The 8765-nt window shown below is 36.7% G+C and overlaps 1 non-coding gene across 1 annotated transcript; it reads left to right on the plus strand.

Moving 5' to 3' along the window:
• The first annotated feature begins 8160 nt into the window (after positions 1–8160).
• Positions 8161–8263, plus strand: LOC149447562 (U6 spliceosomal RNA). Its single transcript, XR_016305863.1, has one exon. It is a non-coding gene; the product is annotated as a U6 spliceosomal RNA (small nuclear RNA).
• Positions 8264–8765: the final 502 nt, after the last annotated feature.

Genomic DNA, 8765 nt, shown 5'->3' on the forward strand with positions numbered 1-8765 from the left:
CTTGTAATTACAGAACCATTTATTTTTTTCATTTTACATAGAGTTGTTTCAGGCTTATAGAGCCATAAGCAGTGCATTAAACGTTATGTAAACCAAGGCTATCACTGAGTAGAACCTTTAAGCAATGCAAACATATCATCAGTTAGCTTATAAGCCTGAAATAAATGTTATAATAAAAATACAGGATTGCTTTCTCTTAATCTATTTGCCATTTTGAGTCCACCTAAACTGATCTTAGACAAACCTTTCCCAACCTTATGAAAACTGCAAAACCCTTAACAACTTTTCCAGGTCTCAGGGAGCATTAGAGTTAATTTACTAAAACTGGCGAGTGCAAAATCTGGTGCAGCTCTGTATGGTATCCAATCAGCTTCTAACTTCAGCTTGTTCAATTAAAAGAGAAGTGTGGACTTAAAAAAAATAAAATAATATATATATATATATATATATATATATATACTGTATATATATATATATATATATATATATACTCTCACCTAGGTAGATGCAGCATCAGTCCAATGCTGCATCTATCCCCCACTAGCTCTGCAGTGAGAACTGAATGATCAAACTCCGCTGATTGCTCAGTTCTCCCCCTCTGCTCTGACTGAAGAGCTGTGACTGTCAGTCTCCGTCTCTCTGTTTTGCCCCTCCAGCGCACACTGGAGTGCTGGGCTGCGGGAGGGGTTGGCTCAGACTCTCAGAAAATCACTGAGTGGCTGAGCCAAATGCTACTCTAGGCTTCTAGGTGGATCCCAATCATATGGTTGGGATCTTTTCAAAGCCCAGACCAGTGTATTGATGTCAGTTAACAGCAGACTTTAGCCCACTGTCAACTGAAAACAGATCACAGGAATGCAGAACGAACTGCACTCCTGTGACCTACAGAAGAAGTGAATCCAAAATAGCTTTGGCTATAATTCTCCTTTAAGAATTACCAAAAAAACCTGGAAGCTGATTAATTTCTATGCAGAGCTGCACCAGATTTTGCACTCTCCATTTTTAGTAATAATCAATAAAGCAGAACTTCAGCCACAATAATAAGATAAAATGAATAGCCAATTAAAAGATAAAAAACAAAACAAGTTTTGCAATATTCACCTTCAATTCAGAAATTTCCACTGCAGTACTTTTTTTCTTTAGCCTGATGGCCAGCATCATTTAATCTTTGTCTTTTTAGCCCATGACATCTTTGACCCACCCTAGCCTGTGATTGGACAGTGAAAGGAGAAGTAATAAAGTAAAGAGCTCACCTTTTTGTCACTCTCTTTTCTCGTCCTATCAGCATGCGTTTTGTCAGCACATAAGATGATCCTTATACTGCTTCTTTCTCTTACACTCCAGCTCTAAGAGATGTTGTATTAGTGGGGAGTGGAAAAATGCCCCATTGCATTGGTGGTCAGAAGAAAAATATACCCTTACATTGGCGGCCAGTGTAAAACCCTATTACATCTGTACTCTGTGTGCTGTCCCTAACTGTGGTGGCTAGTTGGAAAATGGCTCTCACATTGGTTTCAATTAGGATAAGATAAATTCAACTGATCTTACTCCCATTAATTTACTGAGTGATGTTGTTGGCAGCACTACCACCATTCTTCACTGCTCAGGAACCCATACCAACTGGAATATCCTTTGGGTTTCATTAAACTCTGACTAAGAAAGGCTTTCTTAGAATGCATACACTTTTCTTTGTGGTGGGAACATTAAATTGTAGGCTCATTCCTCAGTAGGGACTGATGTGTGTATTCTATGCTCTCCAGAAATCGCTGTATGTCCGGTCCAGGGGCAGACTGACAACTCATGGGGCCCCCAGACAATAGGGGATCATGGGGCCCCTGTGTCCTTGCCCAAACTCAAAAAAGCCTATGAAAAAGGTACCAGGGGCATCTCATGGGGCCCCCTACTGATCCCGGGCCCTCGGGCAGTGCCCGAGTTTCCAAATGGTCAGTCCGCCCCTGGTCCGGTCAGCTTTTTATAAATAGAATAAATATTCAGTGTTTAATGTATGAATAGTATATTAGACAGATAGTGGAAATATTGTATTCTCATAATAATTCTCTGCTAACATCTTTATATTTTACATTACAGCAATGGTTAAAGCAGAACGTGTTATTTTCTGATGACCACCTTGAATAATGTGCCATACTAGAGTAACTTTGTGTCAGATCTATTTTGACAAATAAAATAAAAACTGCTATGATCAAAATCATTGTGTTTTGAAGGGAAACAAACTGTTTGATGAATAGGTAGATAAAGGCTGATATCTCACCAAGAACTTTATGACTGTATGACTACAATGACCTTTAAAATGCCAGAATATGTTTTGCTTAACTTTTTCCATTTTGCTTCTTGGTAAATGTTAATTAATGTGTAAGTTTCAGATTGTTCACTATAAAGCATTTTAATTGACCCAGGTGTGACAAATGCATCAGCACTCGTACAGAGGAGAGAGAGAGAGCTTTATAAGGTCAGTACACAATTTTTGTGTTTATTTATAACTATTATATTTATAACATTTATAACCCAAATTCAAGTATTCAAGTATTACACTGAAAAGAAACATTAAAAGAAAAATAGGATGGTAAGCGTTATGATAGAATATCATTGGACTGTTTGAATCAGTTTGAAGGTTATCAAAATGGAGAAAGTGGACTTTTTATGTGCTAAATATATCTCTCCTCCATTGATATTTTTGCACTCTTTTTGGGCTCTTAGGGAGGGAGAATGAAGAGTCTGGTTCACCTCAAGAATAATCAAACAGGCCCGAGTTCACTTCCTGGTTAATTTTACAAAGCATCTTCAAAATTCACAAAATCCAAACTTTATCATGAACCTCAATGAAATCTGTAGGGGTGAATTTTGGTATTGAATTTAAGTCAGGGCCAAGAAGCAAACTACTGTCAAATAAAAGGCATGTGAAGTCAGGCACTGTCATTGGGGATATATACCAGTGTCAATATTAAAAATAATATTAATGTGGGTAGAGGGCGTTTTCATATGGCTTCAAGGGTGACATTGAAAAGATGCAAATGTTTTAAAGTACAGACTTAAGACATTTCATAGACAGTCTCAGCAACAGTGTACTCTGTCAGGGCATATTTGGTGGTGGAAATTTTTTTTACTTGTAGGCTAGGCTTACATATAGCATATGTAACAGCAATGCCTGACTTCATGAGAAGCCAGGCACTGTCATTGGTGACATATACCAGTGTCAAAAATAAAAATAATATTAATGAACATGTTGGCAGGTGTTGTTGCCCCCTTGAATTCTGCCCCTTTTGTTCTGATGTCATGGGTTGAGACAGTGCCCATATAATATCAGCTGTGGGTGGGGCCAAGGAAGAACAGTGTATGGGATCTGGATAACCCTGGGGAATCAAGATGTAATTCTGAGTTGTAGTTGCCATAACGAGCCCCAGGCAGGCCTGAACATCCAGGGTGAGGAAAAGTGGTACAGAACATGTGGGAGGCTAACTTGGATCACCTTGTCTACCCCTGACCCTGTCCTGTGGGTACTTTAGCTTGGTGCACATGGCCTTGGGGCCTATGCAAATGTTCTTTAATGTGTGTGGGAACAGACAACCTGGGAGCAGATGTAATCAGGGAGTGTGCCTGGCTGAACAGGACTACAGAGGGGACATTGAGAGAGTAGCAGTATACTGATAGAGAGACTATGTCACCCTTGACCCTCAGCTGTTTGTCCTATGGCATGGAGTACAATGGTCTTGGGCTCAAGGACTAGGATACTATTGGGAAGGGTCCCAATTCTGTGGTGCTTCCTAGAAGACAGATAAAGGGGAGATGACTGAAGATGTGTAATTGTGCTCTGCACAGATAAGATTGCTGTATGACAAATGTGTTTGCTGATAATATTCTGCAGCAAGGTTCTGCCAACATATCGGCGCATCAATTGAAGAAGCATCAATTGCAGTGAAGTGCTGAAACATAACTGTGAGTTGACATTCCTTTTATTCAAATAGGCCTATGATCAAAGATGTTGTGGGTAGGCATATGGCTGGGAGGACATATCCAAGATGGGGAATGCAAAGACAGGTTTGTGGGGTCTCTATCTGAGAATAAATGAAGAAAGCATTTTCATATGGCTCATAGACAGCTGCAGTAACAGTGTACTCTGACAGGATATATTTGGCTGTGGAAACATTTTTTTCTTGTATGTTAGGCTTTCATATAGCATATGTAACAGCAAAGCAATCTGATTATTTCAGTTTAAAGTTAGTTTTAGCAATGGCATGTAATTTTTCATCAAGTGCTATTAGGTTTGCTTTGATCAGCAGAAGTAACAGCTGTGACAGATCTAAAAGCCATAGGAAGATGTCTGCCCAAATAAGCAAATCACAACTGGAACAGGTAGCTTGGTAAAAAACTGACCAGTACATTTTATGAGCTCCTTTTTATCACAGCACTAGATCAGCTAGGTTAAAAAAAGTGAAATCAATGTTCAGAAAGCTTTCACACCTCCATACTATGTTCAAAAAACAAATGCTCATGGTTAATGGGTATTAACCAAAACTAATGTTACCTACATCCTAATATAAGTCAACAGAATGTAAAGAATCAACAGGGGAAGCAGAATTTTCTTGATACCAACAAGGACATAACAACAACATTTGATGGTTAAAACCACGTGATTTAATTAAAAGATAATATTATTATTTAAAAACAGAAACAGTAATTAAAAGGTCTCTCTTAATAAGCTGCAATACAATCAACACCCGTGGTGCTGTCTTACACCAAAAAGCTTTTATTCCATGGTGGAGATGAGTCTGTAGTTAGCCAATTTTAGCATGTTTCACTGTTTCCAGCTTATTCAGGAGTACAATGAGGGAAAAATAATTCTATAACAAAATTGTTCAAAATAAGGCAGAGTAATGCAAAATAAACCAATAATAATAACACATATCATAGCAATACAGTGCACAATAACTATAAACAAATCCTATAGAAGGTAGCTGTCTTGGCACTTACCACAAGATACTAGGTGGAGTCATAGGGCTAAAAACCAACAGGGAGCAAGCCAATTCCCCTTGCGGCAAACATGGGAACATGTGTAAAGACCATAGCTGCCTGTATTTATATGATGAAAATTAGAACAAGCACCATGAACAGTCATCCACACTATGCTGTGGGTGATCCCAAGAAAAATAAAAATAAACATGGGGCATATCAGGTATGTATTAACACCACACTTAAACACTAGGCTGATGAGACAGGAGCTGAACATCAAATAGTAGGACCTGAAGTGTCCCTAACAGCACCAACAGACTGGCAATATGGCTGCTACAAGCCAACCCATCTATATTGAAGAAACCGGTTTATCTATAACGTTCAGACTATTGGTTCTTGAGACTCTGCTGACATGGGGCAAAGGATATGCAATGCATTATGAGTTTGCTTTTTGTCAATAGTTTGGAATTTAGCCTAGATGCAAAACCCGAAGATCTACCTTGAACCCACAGCAAATCCAAACGTCAGCCTTAGTGCACTTTTAGTTTTGGATGGTGTTTCTGTGAGTGGGGTCACACAGTACTTTTGTACCCTTTCCTGTTATAACACCAGGCCACTGCTGACATCCATCAAGTAATGCAATGCCTGAAGCCTCTAAAGTTGAGGATAAAATCCTATATACTTTATATTTGTAATAATATGCCTGTCATATAATAACAAATCATAAAGGAACAACAAAAAAGCAGTTGAAAAGCACAAATCAATTTGTGCTGATTAGTAGATAAATAAAGCCCAATTCCAGGTTGTGCAGTTCCCTCTTTTTACATTATTTTTAGAATATCTATACTGTATGTATTGGCAGCTGTCTTTGCCCCTCTTTCTTCTCTTCCTGCTGTTGTGGTGGACAGTCCTCCATGATGCAGGACTCATAAAGCGTTGGTTGAAAAAATGCTCAGTGTCATTTAACTTGGAAGAGGAGAGGAGGCCAGGACAAGGAGTGCAGTGCAGGCCTCACCCTCACCAAGAGTGTGAAAATGGTAAATACTTTTTATTTGTTTTTTTTTTTTTATAGGCTTGGAATACAGCTTTAAGGACATCTGCTAAACCTTTGAGATCCAGTTTCTCATCTAGTTGCTGACCATCACCTGCACACACAGTGATACCAGATTTAAGAAGACAAATAAATTACTGTACCATTACGATTTTGGGAAGAAACTTAAGAACCCTTAGTAAACCAATGGAATCATGGGGATAACTTAAAAAGTCAGTGTTTATTCACAGAAAATACAGGAAGCTATCATCACTGCAAGAAAAAATATTTAACCAATTTGCCACTGTACTCCCTACAAATGAAATAATTAACTGAAATAATATGATATAACAGAGTGATAGAAAAAAAAATCAAAATACAGTAGAAAACAAGATATTCTTTTGTTTAGAAAAGTTTGATTACAAATTATGAGAGGATTTCAATGTCATTAAAGAGGAACTATGCTGCATCTAAGCAGCACAAATCAAAAACACTATTTAATTCATTTTTATTATTCAAAGCAAACTCCCCACAACCATCCATGTTTCCATGCTTTATTTTGATGAGAAATTGCTTTGAAAAAAACCCTTCTAGCATTTTTGGTCATGGCCATCTTAAGTAAGGGCAGTTGAATTTACTTCCTGGAATCTTCAATCCATCTGCCTTAGCTGGGAAAGCCCCTCCTCCCTACCTGAAGACTTCTGGTATGCATGACATAATTTGCCTAGGCATGGAAACCAGAAAGTAACTGAAAAAATAAAAAAAAAGTTTAAACAAGTAAATATGATATACTTTCCTATCTGTTAACTAACGATAGCAGCATAAGAATTAAAAATAGTCAGTGTTGATTGAGAGAATGAAGTTCTGCTTTAGGGCAAGAAACCTTCATGTGGATGAATTACAGAAATCCTGGCCTTACTGTCTAAATAATGAATATTCAAGGAGTTCCTGTAGAGTTTTCTTTTCAGTTAAAGTTTTAAAAATCTTTGTTCATTGAATCACTGAATGCAGAATATCATAATTAATCTATAAAAGTAAATAAAAAGCATGCTGGAATAGTTACTTGTGTTTTCACAATTTCCAAAATTCACAAGAAATGTGTTAAAATTGAAAGCATCCAACCAATCCTTTGATAACTTCATGCATATTTTTGTTGTCTCTCTAAGGCAACCTAGCAACCCCGTCAAACGCCTTGTATGTATTGACTGCTTGCAATTGTCTTCAATGCATGGAAGTCTTAACTGCATCAAATTCCACGGGTGACCAGGCGGTCATCCTTCTCAGGTTGTTTTATCAACATTTTTTTATGCAATACTCTTGTTAATGACACCAGCTGCTGAATATTTAAATATGGCTTATTTTTATTGTGTAAGTTTTAGGGAAACAAACCATGTTAAACGTGCTTTTACTATACATGCACAAGGATGTTTAGAACAAAACTGGCTATTATTTTCTAATATGTTGGTACTTAAAGGGTAACTCCACTTTCATGAGAATGAAAACAGCACATTTTAAAAAAATAATGTAATAAAAAAAATGTAGCATATAAAATTATGACACACACCCATATTGTATTTAATGTTCTTAAAAACTATATATTTCCTGTCCTTGCTTCCACAGGACATATACCAAAATTGTAATATAATAAAAACCTTTTTGTGATATAACATCAATAAAATAAAATAAAAAAATAAATAAAATTCAACCATAAAGTGTCCAATTCCAATAAAGTCTCAAATGTGTCCAATAAAGTCCAAAATTCCAAACTTTCATCCAGTAAGAAGGATTGGCTCCTATTCATCCAGCGAAAACCTCAAAAATAAAAAAATATATTCTCTAGTGCATTACCTTTTAAATATACAAATAAACCAATTTGTGCAAATCACAAACCACTCCAAAATGTGCAAAGAAGAAAAAAAAAAAAAAAAAAACTCTATATAAAAACACCCAATAGTGCTAAATACTATTACCCTCTGTGAGTATTCATACATATATCAATACTATGGAACCGGAATCTTTCATTCTCTCTTCAAGGATAATTCTTCCAAGGTCCTCATAAAGACAAGAAGACTCTTAAGACGGATCTCAAAGCATAGGGACAAATTTAATAATGACTTACATTAAAATAAAGAACTTCCAGCTCTGACAATGGCTCTTTGTAAAGGCTTAACAAACACTGGATATACCAAAATTGGAATGATACAAAGAAGATTAGCATTAGCCCTGCGCAAAGATGACACCTAAATTTGTGAAGAGTTCCATATTTTATATCTCCCTATGTCTTATTTCTGTTATATATCTATTACTATATGGATGCATCCTGTTATTTATTTTATTTCTCTTGAAATATAGCAGCTAACCATATTTTCTTAGAAACTTAGTTCCCCTCCCCTTTTCTGGTGGGATTTTTTGGAGATTCCCTTGCTAAAAATGATACTTATTATGCCTTCACCAGTATCAGCTTATGTAAATCTCCTTTTTTTCAAATATATAACTGAACTTCTAATTGCTTATTGCTATCTTACAATACTCCCTATGTGTATTATGAAGTATTTTATTTGCTTCATGTGACACTTTAAATACCTTTTGAATAAACTGTTATTTGACATAAATTACCTTTTTTTTTAATCTGCAGCACTGTAATTTTATGTAAGGAGGTGTTCTGTACACAGTTGGTTTACAGAACACCTCCAGAAATGTAATTTCCTGCCTGTGTGATTGGCTGACTGATTTTCTGCACAGACGGAAGTCCTCATGCACATTTGACGTT

The sequence above is a fragment of the Staurois parvus genome, unplaced genomic scaffold, assembly GCF_062004578.1.
Source record: "Staurois parvus isolate SC_StPar_1 unplaced genomic scaffold, SC_StPar_1.0 ptg000682l, whole genome shotgun sequence".
Lineage (NCBI taxonomy): Eukaryota > Metazoa > Chordata > Amphibia > Anura > Ranidae > Staurois > Staurois parvus.